The 20,786-nt window shown below is 41.5% G+C and overlaps 1 protein-coding gene across 5 annotated transcripts in view; it reads left to right on the plus strand.

Moving 5' to 3' along the window:
• The first annotated feature begins 6,328 nt into the window (after nucleotides 1–6,328).
• Nucleotides 6,329–20,786, plus strand: part of FAR1 (fatty acyl-CoA reductase 1) — a 96,356-nt gene continuing 81,898 nt past the window's right edge. For 2 of the 5 annotated variants that reach the window (XM_069091268.1, XM_069091269.1), the window contains exon 1: nucleotides 6,385–6,512. The gene's annotated coding sequence lies outside the window, so the exon portion shown is untranslated. Of the gene's footprint in view, nucleotides 6,513–6,951; nucleotides 6,974–20,786 lie in introns of those variants that run through there. The other 3 variants (XM_069091270.1, XM_069091271.1, XM_069091267.1) reach the window with 3 other exon arrangements.

A 20,786-nucleotide genomic window follows, 5' to 3' on the forward strand; every position in this document is an offset into this window, starting at 1 on the left:
GATTGCCTGGAAAGCACTCCCTCCTTACATCTGCCAGTCTTGACCTTTGCTTCTTAGCTTTGGGGGCTAAGCTCAAGAAACCCCTCCATGAGGAAGACCCTGTCCAGATCCCTCTAGTTAGTTCTCTGTCTCTCTTCAAATTATCTTGTATTTACTTATCCATTTATGGCAGGGCTTCTAAATATTGTGTGTGTGTCTCCTGGACCCCTTTGGGGGTTCAGTGAGGCCTATGGACCCTTCTCAGAAAGATGTATCTAAAGAATTAAAGGGAATGAAAACTTCAGTTAGAGGTTAGTGAAAATAAAAATGTCACTTTCTTTTCTAATTCAAGTTCATGGACCCCTTGAAATCTCTCCATAACTTCGCTGAAAGTCTATGTTCCCCAGGCTAAATATCCCTGGTGTACATATTCTATCACATGGTAGAAAAGAAGCTCTTTGAGAACACATACTGTCTTTTAATTCTTTATTTGTGCCTTCAGCAATTAGGACTCACTGTTTACTGCCTTACATATAGTAGATGTGCTTAATATTAATATTTGTTTAATACTTCTTATTCCCCCAGCTCCCCCTCCTTACCCTCCATTCTGAGACTGATTTTTTCTACATGCATCTACTCTTAATATAGAATGATACTTAGCCCTTTTTTAAAACAAATTCTAGTCCTTTTAAATAAAACGTCCCCTCTTCCAAAGGCACATTCCTGTCATCACAGACCTATCTGTAAGTAAGCAACACATTTATTTTGTGTTACTTCTCTATTCCCTTATATGATGGGGGCTGAACTATATGAGCACTTGTGGTTCAATCCAGCTTTATAATTCTGATTTTACTATTTTATGGTTTTATTTTCAAGTAAATTACTCTACTCTAATACCTTTCATGAAGAGCCCATGGTTTACTAAAGAAACTAGGTCAACTACAGATTTTTTTTTTTTAAACAATGAGCTCTCAACATTTCCTAATGATGTTTTGTTTGTAGTTTTCAATCCCAATCTGTGTACTGCTCTCTGACCTAAAGGGTCACAGATCTGGAATTATGGAAAATACAGTACTTCCCAGTTTGTTTTTTTAAAGAATCATAACAATGTATATACTGGTAACCTTTTATTGAAAGGTGTGGCTTAGTGCCTTTGATTCCCGTAACAGGTTCTTTATTTGACAACTGGGAGTTGGCCACTTCCAAAACTTCAGAGGAATTCTTGTTCTGGCCTTTGAAACAAAACACTGTCAAACTATCAGTTAAAAGACAAGCAACTGGAAAAATCATTGTCTACATTTTATCATTAGAAATGTTGAAATGGAGGAATACTGTATGAAGATGAGCAGTTAATCTTGTTAGCCCATTTGAGTCAACTTGTGCTCACCATATAAATGTAGGTAGGTAGGTACCCTTGGAATCACTGGCTTCTATGACAGGAACGACTCTATAGAAAGCCTAGTCCCTACAATGTTTGATAACAGCAGATCCTTCCTTTTATTTCTTAATGACAGAAAATATACATCTTGCATCTAAAGCAATATGTACAAACATCTCTTTTCTTTTTCCTCATCACACCTGACAAAGGTAACATTACACACCATCATCAATACATTATGGATGAGGAAAAGCAGATTCAGAATTTCAATGTTCTTATACAAAGAATCTTTGGTGGAATCACAGATTCGGCCAAACCATTCACTTGACCTGCATCCTGGGAGCTCTAAGGAAAGTTAGCTCCCATTCCTCCTCTCAAACACATATTGGTTTGTTATCCTTTTCAGAGATGAGTATCAAATATGTGTTGTAGGAATAATGGATGTCAAGTAAACCAGGATGTAACTGGAAAGGACTTGGATGTTATGGATTAGGTTTTCTACATTTTGACTAACATAACATTTATTTATAACTGATAAGGTGAGAACTATTTTTCTTAAAAATTTAAAAGCAAACTGAGTGTCTTGTTTATCTGCAAAGCGTAAGACATTGCAAAATCAACTACAGAGGGTGTGTATACTTGAAGTTGTCACAATTTTTTGTTTTCATTAAACTCTTTCTATACTGTGTGAGTTAAGTATCACTTGGAATTACATCCACCTGAGACATTCCAAAATGAGATGTGGTATATGACCCAAGATGGTGTTGGATAGCGAATTGGGCTAGGAACCAAAATAGCTGAGCTTGAATCCTCCCTCAAATAAGCTCTGTGGCCCTCAGGGAGTTACTGGGCCCTTGGGGGAGGCCAGTCACCTCTTAAGTTCCCACCAGCTGGACTGCTTAGCTTTGACATCGTGACTACCATGCCCCTGTTCTGTGTGCCTTCCCCTTCCCTCCCCCCACAACCTTTTGTGTGTTGTCTTCCCCCATTAGATCAAAGTTCCTTGAGGGTAGGGACTGTGTTTCTCTTACTTGTATCCCCAGCAGCTTAGTACAGTGCCTACCACACAGAACCAGCACAATGTTTGTTATATTTACTTAACCTCTCTCAACTTCTGTAAAACAGAAACAATAATAGCACAGCAGATTGAGTGTCAGGCCCGGAGTCAAGGAGACCTGAACTCAAGTCTGGCCTCAGACACTTCCTAGCTGTGTGATCCTGAGCAAGTCACTTAACCTTGTTTACCTAAGTTTCCACATCTGTAAAATGAACAGGAAAAGGAAATGCAAACCACTCTAGTATCTCTGCCAAGAAAATCCCAAATGGGGTCACAAAGAGTTGGACACGACTGAAGCACAATGACAAAAGATTGTTATAAGGATCAAAAGAGTTAATACATGTTTTGCGAACCAGAAAGTGTTCTATGTTAGGTATTATTTGCAAAATTACAATAAATTGTAAATAGTGTTGTTTTTAAGTGAGCATCCTACATAATAACAATGATAGTAATGAGAGCTAGCATTTACTTAGTACTTTATGTGCCAGGAACTGGGATAAATGCTTTACAAATATCATCTACATTAAAAAATAATAGCTAAAATATACGTGAAGCTTACTTATGGTGTGTACACTGAGAATGCAACTACAAGGAAAAAAAGTTAATTCCTCCCTTAAAGCAGTTTATATTCTAATGCACAATGACAAGTAAAAACAAAGTTAGACAGGGAGGCAGGAGGGTTAGGGAGGGCAAAGATGTTTGGTAGGAGGTGGGAAAGTCTATGGAATGAGTAATGAACTGAGTGGGCACTTCATGAAATGATAGTCCTTGTCAGGGTCTCATCAATCATAAGAGAGGCCCACAAGGTAGAACTTTATTCTACTCAAAGTAGGGAGTAGACCTATGATGTCATTGGGATAGGGATGGTCCAGATGAGGAAACTCTTTTATCCATGGAGGAAGCCATCTGTAACTCAGTCTTACAGACCTAAGTTGAGTGACTCTCCCAGGGCCACATGTGCAGTATGTGGCAGAGATGGGCCTTGAAGCCAGGCCTTCCTTCCCAGCTCTGCTTCCACTAGGCCAAGGTGCCTCTCTTTTAGGGGGCTGTAGTGCCTATTATTCCCAGACAGTCTCCCATCCAAGGCTTATTTCACTTCAGAGATCAATAGGGAGGTAGACATGCACTAATAACTGTACTTAAAACTCATTTTATTCCTTGCTTCCCATTTAAAAATTGTGGATTCTAGAAAAGTACAACTATATGAACATATACTAATTTTTTTGTATTTATTGCATCACATTTTCTCTGCAACTCTCTCCATTTTACTGAGAACTCTTAAGGCAGGATGTTTTCTTTGGTATTTTTTTTTTTTTGCCTTTTTGGAGGGGCAGTTGGGGTTAAGTGACTTGCTCAAGGTCACATAGCTAGTAAGTTAAGTGTCTGAAACCAGATTTGAACTCAGGTCCTCCTGACTCCAGGGCTGGTGCTCTATTCTCTGTGCCACTTTCTTTGGTATTTGTAAAAACTACATAGTAACATTATATTTACAATATGGATTTGTAATACCCATTATTTTGACAGCACATATCAAAAGTATATCTTTGGCACTAGCTAACTTTTACCATACATCTTGCCTAACTAACCATGTAAAGCCAAAGTCTTAATCAAATACCTATTATTTTCTCTCTTCTAAAACTCAATTTGATTTTTTAAATTCAATTTTATTTTCAGTTCTGAATTCTTTCCCTTCCTTCTCCCCTTCCCTCCACTAAGAAATCAAGAAAAACAAAACCTGTTATGTGCGTAGTCCAAGCAAAACAAATTCCCACATTAGTGGTCCCCCCCCCAAAAGAAAATTAAATAAAAAGAGAAGATGTTTCAGTTTGCTCTCTGACTTCATAAAATCTCTCTCTGGGGGTGGATACAAGTGTTTCATCATGAGTCCTTTGTAATTGAGGTTGGTCATTGTGCCAATCAGAATTCCTAAGTCTTTCAGAGTTGATTATCTTTGCAATATTGTTATTCTACAAATTGTTCTCCTGGTTCTGCTCACTTCACTCTATCAGTTTATAACTATGGTGCCAGCTTTTTTTTTTCCCCCTGAAACCACCCTTTTAACCATGTTTTACAACACAAAAATATTCCATCCCATTTCTATACCATATCTTTTTGCTATATTCCCCCACTGATGGGTACCCTCTCATTTTTTTTTTTTTTTTTTTTTTGCTACCACAAAAAAGCTACTAGTACATATGTGTCCTTTTTCTCTTTCTTTGGCTTCTTGAGGGTACAGACTTGAGTCAAAAGGTAGGCAGAGTTTAATAGCCTTTGGAGTATAATCGTTTCAAATTACTTTTCAAAATGCTTAGACCAGTTTACAGCTCAAAGTATTAAAGTACCTGCTTTCCTATAGCCCCTCCAGCATTTGTCATTTTTTTTTTTTTGGCCAATTTGGCTAATCTGATGGATGAGAGGTGGTACATCAGAGTTGTTTTAATTTTCTTTATTCCGGTTATAATTGATTTAGAACTTTTTTTTATATGGCTATTGCTAGTTTTTGTTTCTTCCTCTAAAAAACTGACTGTTCATATCTTTTGACTATTAATTCAGGAATGGCTCTTATTCTTCTAAATTTGACTCAGTTCTCCAGAACTTGTTCTTGATATTAACTGATCTACTACTCCACTGACTAATATTTTGATATGGAAGTGACCCCGAATTATCAATGGCCTTGGTAGCAGACCATAAATTCTGGAAAGTTTTACCATGTGAGAAAAGTCTTCAAAAGTAAGGTCTTAAGGCAGGCCAAGAGAGACTTCCTCTGTTTTCCAAGGGCTAGCCTAGTTAAGTACTGAGAGGCTTATCACCAGAGTGGGCCGGCCACTTTCCTGATGAATTCTTTGGCCAGGACAACCAATGCAGAAAAAAAAAAATTAAAGAGAATCCCATGCTCACTCTCACTTCGGAAAAATCCATCCCCACTCTTTGCCAAGCCCTTCCTCCTCCCTGGGACAGAGATTTAATCCACGTTTCTAAGATATGCATGATACCAGGGGAGGGACGGCAGCGGATTTGCCCGGGGGTCCCTGGACCTCCCGGGCTCTCCCCTTCCCTCGCTCCCGCTGGGCGCATCTAGAGCTGATTACCACGCTGCTCCTGGGCACCACCTGGTTGGCCGAGTCTAGAGCCTCCCGGCCGCGACCATAGACCAGCGGAGTCTCGGAGGCAGGCTGGCTTCCAACCCCCTCTCTCTGTCCTTTTTCCGGTCCCCTGGCCTCGCGCACAGGTGACATTTCAGGTGTGCTCAATGAATGGCCAGCGCGCACGGAAGCCGGCGGCGGGAGTGACCAGCCGCAGCCGGCGGGGGGTGCGGGTGCTGGTGGGGGGGTCCCCACCTCGAACCTCCCACACTCTGGCTCAGGCCGGCGGTTCACAATGATGCCCGCGGCCCCACGTAGGCATTGCCATGGCACCGTGCACACAATGGTGCTCCGCAGTCAGCCCTCCTCCAGAGTCCGGCTCCCGGGAAGGCCTCGGGCACCGCCCCGGGGGCATCCTTGTCTTTCCGGGCCGCCTCCGACGCCGGGCTCCCCAGCGAGGGTGGCGGGGGGCCCGCGGGCCGGGTGGGGCCCTGGCCAGTAGCCCGGGCCGGGGCGGGCCCCTAGGCGGTAGGAGGCCCAGGCCGTGGGGCACACGCCCATTGGCTAGGCAGGCCCCCAGCGGGTCCGGAGCCGGGATAAGCCCCCTTCCGCCCCGCTAGCGGAGCCCCAATTGGCCGCCGGACGAGCCCCCTCCACCCTCTCTCTCTCCTCTCTTCCTCGCCCCCTCGGAACCTGATGGAAACGGGTTGGGGAGGAGGAAGGAAGAAAGAGGGAGGAGGAAGAGCGGTCCTGGAGCCAGGGGCGACCGTGCACCAATAAGATCGAGCCGTGGGAACGAGGCGGCCCGCCGGCCAATAGAATTCTGCGGTCCGGGTCGGTGCCGGCTGACGCGAGGCTCGGTTGCAGCCAATGGGAGCGCCGCTGCCTGTCCGCTCTTCAGCAGCCGGTCGGGGGCGGTGGGAAGGGGAGTGAGGAGAGCACGGAGGAAGCGGCCGAAGGAAGCATCGCTGGACTGGGGAGGGAGTGATCGCGGCCTGGTCCCCCCTGCATTTCGGTGAGAGGACTGGAGGGGTCGGGCCGGGGGGCAGCGGCAATGGGAATGGGAGAAGAGCCCGCCCTCCTCCTCCCATCAGTCGGGGCCGGGAGGCCGGGCTGGCTGCGAGGCCCGGGCCCCAGGGCGGCCGGGCGGGCTGGGGTCGTGGTCCCAGGGCTCCCCTGGCTTCTCCCGTCGTCGCAGGCCCCGGTCTCGCTAAGGGTCTCCCCGCGCTGCTGCCTCGGAGGGACCAGAGGCTGAGAAGGGCGAGGCCGGGGAGGGGCCTGGTCGCTGGCGGCCGCACGCTGGGGTGTCGGGAGGGAGGGAGGGAGACTCGGGCCAGATCGTGCCTTGGGGCAGGGAGGTGGAAGGAGAGCGGGACCAGGACCGGAGGAGCGGGCCCTGCCAAGGGCGATGCTCGAGCTGGCTGCGACCGACTGAGTCCTCCGGAGTGCGTGCCCCGGGGGCCGGGAGCTTGCGAGGTGTTGGGGGGCACCGAGGAGGAAGGGGAGGAGGGCCGGTGCGTGGGGACGCTGAGGGGCTGGGGGCTCCGGAGGGGGTCCGCGACGGGCAGCTGGTGGGGACTCGGCAGACCGGGCTCGGGGTGGTGGAGCTTGGGTGGCAAGGAAGCGTTACTGGAAGGAAATGAGATTGGGAGGGTGGAGATCCCAGCGAGAGCTGGTAGTGAGAGCTGGTGGTGGTTTGTGTCAGGGAGAGGTGGGCGTCTACGGACGGGTCATCAGTGGCCGGGCATTGAAGGGACACTTTATCCGTCTCAGCCACTTTTAGGGCCGAGATTCTGAAAACTCCTTAAGGGACTGGCTTAACACCAAGCACAACTTGTGTTATCCCGAATACACGTCTGCTTGAGTTGAATGGAAAAGACCTCCATACAACCAACCCCCTTCCCTCACCTGCTTTCCTTGACAGTACAAAAAACAAAACAAAACACATTTTTATCAAAACTTATGGGAAGACTGGCACTCCTTTTTATGAGATACCAGTCAGGAGTCTTCTGAGTAAGTCATACTTTTTTTAAAAAGAGCATTACAATTTATAGCATCAGAAACGTTAATATCGCAAGAGACTACAACCCTTCTGTGCTAAAGTAGAAGTGCTTTCTTAAGTGGTGATTTTATATATGCGCTTGTTGTGTGGTATATTTGTATGTGTATGTATATATCATGCACATGAAAGTGACTGGAAAAGGATTAAGATGATTTTAATGCCTAAGTGTAGATTATGTAGTACAAAATACATCTTATTAAGAAACTTGGCAGGCCTATTGAATTGTTTAATTGTGGAAAACTTAATTATAAAAATACATTGCAATATCCCCATCTGGTAGAATTCTCATTATATAGTGAAGTGGCATATGAAAAGGATTTTAACTTAGCGTCACAAATATACTTTCTTTTTTCTCTTCCAGGTTCCTTGACTTTTTTTGTGTTATGTTCTATACTAGATGGTTTGTGACTTAGAACATTACTGTTACCTGGACTGGAACTAAAGAAATTAATTTGTTTTACTGAATGATTAATCTTCAGTCTCTTGCATTGTAAACAGGTTAATTATAGCACTGTTATATTCTGGGTTATCAATTAAGATGGAAAAAACCTTTACAAAACACTTTTTTGGGGTGATGCTGTACAGTGTTTCTGGGGGCATTTTACTATAGTGTAAGCAGAATAAATAATGTATGAGGAATATTGAAATAAAAAAACAAAAAATGGTTAAGAAAGAACTATGACACAGTAGAAAGTGCATTGGATTTGAAGTCTGAGGACCTAGATTCAAATCTCAGCCTTGCTATGGGTGCTGAATGAACATTTTGTCTTCTATAAAAAGAGGGAGATGGACTAGTGGATCTATGATGTCTCTTCCAAATCTATGATTTTTTTCATAATTAAGGAATCCCTAGAGGGTGAATTTTGAGCTGTCTTTTGGTGACAAATGCATTATCAGAAGAGATGGGAAGGGTATTCCAGCAGTAGTGGTGTGAGAGGCAAATACCACATGAAAAGCATGGAGTTGTGTGGGAACAAAAAAAAAAATGAAGTTAAGATTAGAATGAGAAATTGCTGAAGACCAAAACAGGGAGTCTTTTGAGCACAGGAACAAATTGAAAATGGTATTTGAGGAAGATAACCATTTTCACATAGCTGAGTGAATGAATATTGAACTTAAATGATAAGTTACTAAGGGCAGGGGTACTAACTAGGGAGCTTGCTACTTAAAAGATGATAATATGGACTGAATTTGGTTATGAGGCAAAGGACAAAAAAGCACATTTAGAAACATTTCAACCTGGGGAACCTAGAGGATGGTGTCATTGGTGAATCAGGAGAGAGTGTTAAAGTAATTTTCAGGTGGAAATGTAATGTTGACAGTTTGGACTTATGGGACCAGAGAGAATATTGCAAATGTAGATTTAATTGTCATCTTCCAAAAGATGTTGAAACCATGGGATTGGTGAGAGAACTGAGAGACTGAATATGTTGAATATGTTAAGAATTAATAGCTGGTAAGCAGAAGAGCCAGTGAGAATAATTGGGAGAATTGAATATAACAAGGAAGCAAAATATTAGGGAAGCCAGTGGTGAGAGTTTTGAGGAGGAATTAACAAAGCTGATAAATCCCAGAAGTTTGAAAAGTGAAGTGAGTGAATCCAATTTTGACAGGAAGGGATCAATGGAATATGAGGGAGTTGGATGTGTAAAGCTTTCACAATTAACAATGAAATGCAGTGTGTCATGGTAGATTGATTGCTGGTCTTGTAGTCAGGAAGAATGAACTTGAATCTTCTCTCTGATACCTATTGATTGTGAGACCATGGATGAATTAATTTGTCTTCTCTTGGCCTCAGTTTCCCTATCTATAAAATGGGGATAATATTACAGATAGGGCAGATCTCACAGGATTTCCTTGAATGTTCTCCCTCATTTTCATCCCTTGTGCATCAGTTGCCCAATTTCTTGATTCAGTAGATTAGTTTTGGGGGCACTTGTTAATTTTAGAATAGGGAAATTAACAAAGCTAAGTTTATGTGTTTGGTCAACTAGAATCCTCAATGATTTTTTCCCTACTCCTGAATTTTTAAGAGAAGATCTTTCTCTCCTTTTCCCCCTTACACACACACCACACCACACCACACCACACCACACCACACCACAACCTGATGTTCAGGATTTATTCACTGAAGGAACCTCCAGGGATATGACTGGTACATGTTAAGTACACAATGAACCCATTGTCCTTAACCAGTTGTGGAGAGACTCTGTCAGTTGATTAGTTATGACTTTCACTTTAATTTCACAGCCTTCCTGATCATATTTTAGGCTCCTCAGACATTGTCTTTCACTACAATTTTCCTCATTAGGATAAATAATTGATTGTTTAATTTGGCTGTGAGACCAGTTACCAACCTGTAGATGTAAAAACGGCAGAGCTTTAAATCTCTGTTGATTATATTCCAGGTAGGGAAATATATCTGTATGTGTATGAGTTGTTATTGTAGAATAATGAGTTGTATCTCTATGTATCACCTAAAAGTGTCTCTGACTTTTTTTTGTTTTACAAGTAGCTTTGCCCTACCTTTGTTATATATTCTTCTTCACTTCTCCCTACCCTCTGCCCCAAGATATAATTACAAAATAGAAAATTAAAGTATACATTTATTATTGAACTTATTGCAGTTTCATATTGTTAATTTTAAAAGTTGATGAATGGAATGTTTTGTATTTCATTCTTCAGAGTTTTCTTTTTTACTTAGGTGACCCTGGATTTTTATTCTGTGTGGTTCACTCTTCACTAGGAAAAAAGTTGTATACATTAGTCCTGCACTTACAGAGAGAGGGGAAAAGGAAGGGTATTTGGATGACTATTAGAGGGTAAGAACAGTATACAAATGGTTATTTCACAACTTTGAAAGCAGGGCAAGATCTTTAATCAAGTACTACATTATGCTCAGCATACTGTATTTTGTCAGGAAATCTCAGATTTGAAACACAACGTTGCTTTCTACTTCATCTTGAGTTAACAAGAAAAGTCATTGATCTAGTATAACCTGCATATGCTGTCTTCTGGTTATCCAGTTTTATTTGTTAGGCAAGGAAATAATGCTTGTATTAAAGCAAGTGACTTGAAAATGAATGTCAACAATATCTTCAAAGACCTGGATTTCATTTATTTAGTCAGTAAATACTTATTGATCTATCATGTCTAGCACTATCTAGCATTATTTCTTATATAGGAACAGACAAAAGAAATATTAAGATGGTCCCTGTCTTCTAGAAGCTTATAATATATTTGGTGAGATGACATATAGGATTATAGATTTAGATATATAGGATTGTAGATTTAGATGATGGATTAGAGATTTAGATCTCAGAGGTCATGTAATCCAACCTCCACAATTTACAGATGAAGAAACAGGCCTAGAGAAGCACCTTACTGTGGTTACATAAGTAGTAAGTGGCAGAGATGTATTTGAACTGAGGGTCATTTTCAGACACAGAACTTAATCCACTCCATAATAATATGAAATGGTGGTTAAGTACAATTCAAAGCCGTATGTGTAAAGTACATGAATGAGCCTCCATCTAGAGGGAATCACATAGGGCTTGAACTATATCCTGAAAGGTGGGTAGTAATAATAACTCCTATTTATTTAGGGCTTTACAGTCAGTACATTTATTAAGCACCCACTATATGCAAGGCACTGGGCTAAGTGCTAAGGATACAAGAAGAGGGCGAAGAGAGTTCTTGCCCTTGAGGAGTTCACAATTATACTTATATCCTCTCATTTGATCCTTACAACTTTTTGAGGTAGGGACTATTATTTGCTTCATTTTACAGATGGGGATAACTGAAAGAGGTTAAGTGACTTGACCAATTAGTGTGTGAGGTGTTTTTTTTTTTTACTCCAAATCCAGCCTTCTTTTAGGATTTATATAGAGAGAAGAGAGAAGGAAAGACATTTATTTGGTTAGTAAAGGTGGTGGTAAGGGTAGGTAAAGGTAGGAAAAGAATGGAACAAAAGCATAGAATTTGTGATCAGATACTAATTTTTTTTTTGATCCAGAGCTGTGATTTCATGAGTTTCAAATTCCTAGTATAGAAACTAACTCTACTGATGCTGATGGGCAGCTTATCTGTAACTTGTCAGGAATTATCTGGGATTCGGAGAAGTTAAGTGACTTTTTCGTGGTCACACAGTTAATATATGTCAGTGGCAGGACTTATGACTTCCTCACTCCAAGGTCAACCTACCAGCTGTTAATGTCATCTTGCCTCTCTCTGGTATAGTAGGATCATAAATTTAGAGCCCGAAGGGACCTTAGTATGGACATTACCCACCAGAAATCTTTGACCTTGTGTGAAATATTGTCCAAATAGCAACAACGATGTTATTGGCCTAGCATAAAATTCACTTTCATATAGATGCTTTTTTTTTAAGGTAGTGGTGGGAAGAAATACTTTTTTATCACTTTACTACAGATTGTATCCCTGTAAGGTATGAATGATTGACAGATTATGAACTTTAAAGTCATTAAAAGACTGACAGGACAAGTGTTAGTAGACTCATTCTAACTATAATGGTCTGCTCTTGTGTTATCAACTGCTTGTTGTAAGTCATGTTTGTCCAATATGCCTTTACTATTAAAACAAATTAGTTTTCATTTCTTAGAACGTTTTTGGAATCAGTGTTAAAACTGGAAAGGATCTCAGAAATTTGAGGAGGCCTCAAGAAGGGGAATGATTTATCCAAAGTCATATAGCAGATTGAGTAGCACCAAGGCCAAAGGCCAGGTCTTCTGCCTCCCCAGGATGGTGCTGCTATGATATTTAGCCTTTTATTTTAGTCTGACAAATGAGATTACTGGTGAAGTTTGTGGCTTTTGTGGATTTATGAGCACTCTTGCCTCTGATAACCTCAGGCATATCAGGAATGTTTGTATAACAGTGACAAGGGAAATTTTGTTGAATTTAAAGAATTTACTGATTTTTATCTATTTTTGGAGAGGTCTGAAAAAATTGGTGTGTGGTGTGTGGAAATTGAGAATTTCTGCCATATTTTTTTTCTTTTTCTTTTGTCTTTGGAGGGGGGAAAGCAGGGTGATTGCTGTTAAGTGACTTGCCCAAGGTCACAGGGCTACTAAGTGTTAAGTGTCTGAGGCCGAATCTGAACTTAGGTCCTCCTGACTCCAAGGCTGGTGCTCTATTCACTGTGACATCTAGTTGCCCCCCTGCCATGTTTTTAGTGTAGTACTTCACTTTTACAAACAAGTTTAATAATTATTAACATAGAGATGATTCAGAAATTAGGAACATGTTTATCATGTGGAAGTTTAATTGATCAAAATTAGTTCTGGAATCAGATCAAAACTGATCCAGAAACATTACCCAGCTACCTGCTGTGTACAAGGTATATGTCCTTTGGTGCTGGGGATACAAAGTTAGATCTGACACAGAGCCTTTCTTCCAAGAAACTTTCACTCTGATGGGGAGAGGTGCACAAATAACTATAATCTGAGAGTGCAAAGAGAAGTTCAGAGAAAAGGTTCAGGCAGAGTACTATGAGGAAATTGAGGAGAGTCACTTTTAGCTATCTTGCTTTACACAAATAGGGATTATAGCTTTACTGAACAATATTCTGTTCCACAAACATTTATTGAGTACTTGTTTTCTGTCCCCAGCATGGTGCTAGGACCTTGGAGGGGCAGTAAAACACTGCCTTTACCCTTCTGAAGTTTATAGACTGGAAGGGGTATAGAGTACCCAAACAGCTATGATACATAATAGATTGTAATAAATTTACAAAAAGAAGTGCAGAGTGATATTTGATATCTGAGCGAGACTGTGGGAGTTCCTAGCAAGGCTGGCAGAAGTGAATGTTTTGTCAGCTGCTTTCACTGAATTGATAGAATAGACTATGGGACCCAATAGTTCTTTTCCATTTACTATTTTCTATAATTTAGTGATAGTACAGATACAAGATGTCATTTTTTCAAAGAGTAGAAAAAGCACATTTTCTGCCCAAATTGATTGTAGTTGAGAGCTTTTCGTCCCTGGATTTTGAGATTGTTTAGTTGCTCTTCCTCATAAGAAATTAGGTGAATGGTACATTCCAGAAGAAATTGCAACAAGTTTCAGTATACTTGAGTAAAGACTATAGTCTTTAGACAGCATTGATGATCAATGAATATCAGATTGAAGGAAATTTTGTAAGCATCTTCAGGGTAGTCTACAGCAGCACTGCTTAAGTTACAACCTCATATGGGGTCTCCCAGAATTTGGCAACCATAAAAAGTTTTGAAATGTGCAGTGACCAAAAATTAATTAAAAATCAAACTTGTAATGAATCCGAGGTGTTTCTGGCTTGCCGAGTTGCCTCAGCAACTTTGACTGCCACCTTGATTCTGAAGGCACTGCGTATGCCCTCAGGCCAGACAACGCCTAGGAATGCTTGTCCAAACCCTACTCTGCAATCTGGTCCAGAATGTTAGTCATCCCACATTGTGTGGCTTAACAGAACCAGGGCAATAGTAACAGACAATGACTAGAATGGTGTAAGTGCAAGCAATAATAGAAGGCATCAGTTAAACATAATGATCAGTCATGGTTCCACTGAGCAGTTACGAAGCATATTTAACATGTCTCTTAAGACAGAGGTGTTGGACTAGAGGTGTAAATGTTGCAGGTGGTGTCTCTTGATGGTTGCTTTATTGATGAGCTTTACTGACATCTAGATGGCAAAGGAATGCTGAGTGCTGAGCCTGAACTCAGGAAGGCTTTAGTTCAAATGTTACCTCACACTTAATAGCTGTATGACCTTGGACAAATCACTTAACCTCTCTTTGCCTCTTTTTCCTTCCCTGTAAAATGGGAATCATAATAGCACTTACCCTAAGAGGGTTGTTGTGAGAAGCAAATGAGATAATATTTTTAAAGCACTTGGCACAGAGCTTGAAACATAGAGCTATATGGGGCGGCCAGGTAGCACAGCAAGTAAGAGCACCGGCTCCAGTGTTGAGAAGACCTGGAGATCAAATCCCGGGCTCAGATGCTTAGCACCCACCCAGAAACACCTGGCCGTGTAACCTTGAGCAAGTTACTTAACCCCAATTGCTTAGGGGCGGCCAGGTGGCTCAGTGAGTAAGAGCACCGGTTCCAGTGTTGGGACGACCTGGAGATCGAATCCCGGGCTCAGACACTCAGCACCACACCCAGAAATAACTGGCCGTGTAACCTTGAGCAAGTTACTTAACCCCAATTGCTTAAAAAAAAAAAAAGAAAAGAAAAGAAACATAGAGCTATATAAATGGTATTATTTTTAGAAAAGATTCTGTTTTTAGAAAGGGTATGCATTGAGGAAGTGACTATGGTGTAAAAAACATTATTTATTTATTTATTGCTTTTTGGAGGGCATTTGGGGTTAAGTGACTTGCCCAAGGTCACACTGCTAGTTTTTTTTTGTTAAGTGTCTGAGGCCGGATTTGAACTCAGGTCCTCCTGACTCCGGGGCCGGTTCTCTATTCACTGCGCCACCTATCCGCCCCTCGAAAACATTTTTAAAGAAAAAAACTTAAATTTTTTTTGTGCCATGTAGCTGTTTATATGAAATGTGACTATGACAATAACTTGGCATGGCTAAGAACTCTGTGGAATACTTTGGCAGTGACAAGTGAGGGCTGCTCAGTGAGAAGTTTTGCTTAGCTGTAGTGATTCAGAGATGGAACATCAGTGCGTTAGAGCTGTATTGTCCAAAGGGATAACCTTTTATGTCCTGAAAGAGCTGCTTATTTTTCATCACAACCTTATTTAACTCCAGGGAGTGACTTTAGTCTAATTGATAGAAAATGAATCAGTCCAACAAATATTGATTCAGTGACTGCTTATGTGTAAGGTGAGTCATAATTTTTTAGGGCTAGGAGAGGCCTTAGAGATAAACCAGTTCACATTTTATCTGTATCTTATTTGCCAGATTTCCATCTCTGACAAAATGGACCCTATTCAGTGTTGGAGGGAGGGGAGGTGTCTCTCACATAATTTCTGTGGCTTATTTTTTCCCCATCTGTGTTCTGCTCTGGGAACTTCAGAATTTAAATCATGTCTCAGTTTCTCTATAAGAAATCAGGCCATTTTGACAATGTATATACATCAGTGTGTGCTAATAAATGTTTATGGTGGCCCTCTGACTTTAAAAAGAAAGTGCATGCAGGATACAAATTTAAGTTTAATCTGTGTTACTAACATTTTCTTCATTACTCTCTTAAGTCTAAAGTGTAAAATAGGGGCAGCCAGGTAGCACAACAAGTAAGAGCACCAGCCCCAGAGTCGGGATGACCTGGGATCGAATCTGGGCTCAGATACTTAGCGGAAATAGCTGGCCGTGTAACCTTGAGCAAGTTACTTAACCCCAATTGCTTAAAAAAAAAAAAAGATTAAAAAAAAAGTATAAAATAGCAACAATAACAAAACCCTGAGCACATTCCTTTAACAAGACCACCTCAAATGGGCTCATAACCTGGAGGGCATCAAACAACTGTCTCCAGTAGTGGGCTCTGCATTGAAAACCTGTGGGGGCCATATTCATGATACCGTTACTACCACTGGGGGAATAGGTCAGGACCTGCTTGTTTTTCAGTTCACTTGGTTCCCTGTTGGCCTAACTTAATTTTCCTTTGGGAATTCACACATGATATAGCCTGTTGGCCTTTCTCCAGGTCTGAGTGAGGCTGGGCACCTTAGAATAACAGAATCTGAGAGATGGAAGGGACCTCAGCAGACATCTATTTTGACCCATATGCTAAAGGAATCCCATTACACCACACTCTGACAAGCAGTTTTCTGCCCTTTGCTTAATGGTATCTAACAAGGGAGAATGTACTATACCTCAAAGCAACCCATTGGTCTTTTGGACAGCCCTAATTATTAGGAAAAGGCAGCTAAGTGGTGCAGTGGACTGAATGCTGGCCTTTGAGTAAGGAGGGCCCAAGTTCAAATTCAGTCTGAGACACTGTAATGGGAATGTAAATTCAAAGATCTTCCCTGCCCCTAGGCTAAAGTGCACCTGGAGCCTGGGGTGGGAGGCTTGTTTTTCAATAGATACTTTTTGATTGGCCAGTGGGTCCAAAAGGTTGTTACATTCTCTGAGTCAGGAGAAGGCTATATAAGCCCTGATGTGAGACTTGGTTTTGGGGCTCACTTTGAGAAGTGTTCTGTGATTTGATCTGGATTTTGGGAAGCCGTTGTCCAGAGCCCCCCCGGCTTTGAAAAACCCAGATGTTGATTTGGTATGGATGTAATGGTTGGACAGTTTGGAAAGCTGTCTATTTGATCTGTTTCTGTCTTGATAATTCTGCCTGTATACTTTGAAGTTCGGGGTGCTGACCTTTTTCCCCTGAACAAGGTAAACAATATATGTCTGACTGATTAAAGTAAGCTTGTTAACCCATTTTGAGTTGCTTTCCTTTATCAAAGCAGATCCAAGAACCAGTGTTGGCAGCAAACCCTGAGGACACTTGAGGTGCTTGCTGCTACAGACACTTAGTAGCGGTGTGACCGTGGGCAAATCACTTAATCCCTTTTGCCTCAGTTTCCTCATCTCTAAAATGAGCTGGAGAAGGAAATGGCAAGCTACTCCAGTGTCTGCCAAGAAAACCTCAAATGGGGTCATGGAGAGGTGGACACAACTGAGCAACAGTTATTAGGAAGTTTGTTTTTTTTTCTTGACATCAAACCCAAATTGGCCTCTTTGCAGCTTCTCCTTATTGCTTCTGCTTCTGCCCTTTGCAGCCAATTCTTCCATATGATAACCCTTCAAATACTTTAAGACAGTTAATATGTCCCTCTTAAGTCTTCTCCAGCCTAGACATTCTCGGTCCTTTTAGCTGATTTTCATATGATGTGGACTCAGGACCCTTCACCCACCTGGTTGTCCTCCTCTAGACACTGCCTGGCTTCTCAGTGTCCTCCTTAGACTGTGACCCTCTGAGCCGAACATAGTACTCTGCATGAGGTCCGATGAGGGCAGAAGACAGTGGGAATTATCATTTCCCTGTTCCTGGAAGCTAAGCCTCTCTTAATGTATCCCAAGATTGCATTAGCTGTTTTGGCAGTCATATCACACTGCTGGCTCATTTTGAGCTTATGTTCCACTGAAACTGCCAGATCTTTTTCAAAACAACTACCCTCTAGCAAGACTTTCCCTAAATTACTATCTTTGTGAAGTTGATTTTTTTTTATTTGCTTTTTGGAGGGGGGAGGGCAGGGCAATTGGGGTTTTGACCTGCCCAAGGTCACACAGCTAGTGTTAAGTGTCTGAGGCTGGATTTGAACTCAGGTCCTCCTGATTCCAGGGCTGGTGCTCTATTTGCTACTCCACCTAGCCGCCGCAAGTTGATTTTTTTTATATACCTAAGTAGTAAAACTACATTTATCCCTATTAAATTTAATCTCATTAGATTTCCAATGTTTTAACCTATTCAGATCCTTTTGGATCCTGTCTCCACTATCAAGTGTTAGCCACCTTTCTCCTGGGCTTGTCATCTGCAGATCTGATGAGCACACCCTCTACATGCTCTTTTTCCCTTTTGCATGTTTGCATCCTTTCATCAAGGTTGACTTGTTTTGTTGGTGTGTCGATCTGGCACTGACTTGTAGGTATCCTTGATTACCTGTAGAGACCCCATGGATATGGCCTTCTCTGAGTGTGTGTGGTTATTTCTCTTCTTTTGTTTCTGTCTTTTAAAAAGCCAAACCTAGAGACTTGACTCAGTTGTGGGGACTGTTGTGCCTGCTGTATCAGCTAGGTGATAGTGCTGCTTCAGTGGAGCTGTGAGCTTGATTCCCTGAGGTAACAAAGATCTGTTGTTGGGGACATTGAGAACTGGGACAGCCTTGCCTGGGAGACAGAAAGGGAAAGGACTTATATCCATTGGTGCATGCCTGTTAAGTATAGATGAGGAAATGAACCCAGAGAGATTAAATAGTTTGCCCAGGGTCAGGGTATTGGGACAATTAGGGCCTGGGAAGGTCAAGAGACATGCTTCTGCCTCTGCTTGTGGGGTAAGATTGTCTTCCCACCTCTTGACGTTTTGCAGGGCACCTGGAAAGGGGGGAAGATTGACTGCAAAAGTGGATCGCTGGTTCATAGATCTAGATCTGGAAGGGACCTTAGAGTCCATCTGGTCCACCCTTCACTTTGCAGATGAAGAAATTCAGGCCTGGGGATTTCATGTCCAACGTCACATATGTTAGAGTCAGAGGTGATATTTGAACCCAGGTCCAGAACCAGTGCTCATTGAACCGAGCCAGGAAGCAAGTCTGGATGCTTAGAGCTCTAGAAAGTAGAAGGCAAGGCAGTGATTGGAGGATAGGTGAAGAAAGTGTGAGAGAGGACAGTGGCCAAACCCATGGTAGCAAGCATTTTCCTTGGCTCTCCTTCCCCGATATGATCATTGTCATGCATAAGGGGTCTGTGCCCAGCTACAGGATTTATGGTGTGGTTGCTGGTATCATATACAGCACCTCCCAGTATGGATCAGGTTATGACAAGAACTTTAATAGCAGATGCGATGTAATATGCTTTACTTGAACTATAGGCAGAATGAGCTTGAGTTTAGGCTTCTGTTTCAGAAAAAGGTAAAAGTTGGGAGGGGGAGAAACAGGTAATTTGACACACATCTAGCTAGCAGTTCATAAGTCTCAATAATATTCATTCTTTTTTTTTTTTCTTTTTAAAGCAGTCGAGGTTAAGTAACTTGCTCAAGGTTACACAGCCAGTTATTTCTGGGTGTGGTGCTAAGTATCTGAGCCCAGATTTGGTCCCCAGGTCATCCTGACTCTGGAGCCGATGCTCTTACTCTCTGTGCCACCTGGCCGCCCCAATAATATTCATTCTTCCAAGTCTTAGATCCATTGTTTACGAGCTTTTAGTCATTTTAGTCATTCTTTTTCTTTGGGTAAAAATCAGGAGGAGCAGTAAGTCATGGAGTCTTAAGTAGCCCCAGATTTCCCTTTATAGTTATACTTCCTTGTGTATACTTATTTTCTCTTGTACTTACTCCCCTCCTCAACTACCCATTGCTTGCTGAGGTGTTGTAGGGGCTTTATATCAGTTGGTTTTTCTATAGACAGAAAAGCACAGCGATTTAGCAGCAGCAGTTTTATGAAATTGCTTAGTGATGTGTGCAGAGTTCCCATTTTTTAAAATTTTAATTTATTTATTTACTTTTAGTTTACAACATTCATTTCCTCAATGCCTTGAGTTTCAGATTTTCTCCTGTCTGATATTTCCCATGTTGATGAAATTATGGATCACTTCAAGTAGTTCTTCATGAAAAATGTTTTTTCTAAAGCTTTTTTCATGCTTATTCTGAATAAAAATCCTATTTACAAAAAGTGGAATGTGTCCATGCTAGGTCAGTCTTGAGTTAAAATTTATTTACTTTTAAACTTTTTTCTTTTTAAAAGTTTTATTCATTTTTTTAACATTTCCTTCCACAGACATTTTGCAAAATATGATGCTCCTTTTGGGTTCTCCCTTAACAAAGGAAAACATTTAAGCAAAATCAGCTGACAATACTACTGAGTCTGCTGGTGTACGAGATACTGAGTACCTCCATATTTATAGTTTCTCCATTTCACTTCAAAGAGGAGAGAAACGTGTTTCTTCAAATGTTTTCCAGGACCAAATTTGGTCACTGAATTTGATTGAGTTTAGCTTCCTGAACTGCAGTGTTTTGGCTTATGTTATAGTTTCATATTGTTTTCTTGGTTTAGCTTATTTCTTCCCTTGTTTCTTTGAATTCCTTGATCATTTCTTATCTTCTTTCTCATTACATTCACATATCAATTTCTGTAGCCATTCCCTGCTCATTGGGCACCTTCTTTGTTTTGAGGTTTTGTTTTTGTTTTTGCTGCTACAAAACTGCTTCTGAGCAATATTTCATGTTTTCAGGACTTTCATATCTGTCTTTGACTTCTTTGCAGTATATGCTTAGTAGTGGTATTGTAGAAGCAAAGGATATGTACAGTTTAATGATTTTTCCTGTACAATTCCAAATTGTTTTCTATTAATTCACACCCTGTTTTAGTGTATGAGATTTCTCACTACCCCTTCTATGTTGACTAGTTCTATCTCTTCTTTCTTTCTCTTTCTTTCTTTCTTTCTTTCTTTCTTTCTTTCTTTCTTTCTTTCTTTCTTTCTTTCTTTCTTTCTTTCCTTCTTTCCTTCTTTCCTTCTCTCTCTCTCTCTCTCTCTCTCTCTCTCTCTCTCTCTCTCTCTCT

Source organism: Petaurus breviceps, unplaced genomic scaffold (genome assembly GCF_028583685.1).
Source record: "Petaurus breviceps papuanus isolate PSGF00001 unplaced genomic scaffold, PetGlider_PUasm1.0 188, whole genome shotgun sequence".
Classification (NCBI taxonomy): Eukaryota; Metazoa; Chordata; class Mammalia; order Diprotodontia; family Petauridae; genus Petaurus; species Petaurus breviceps.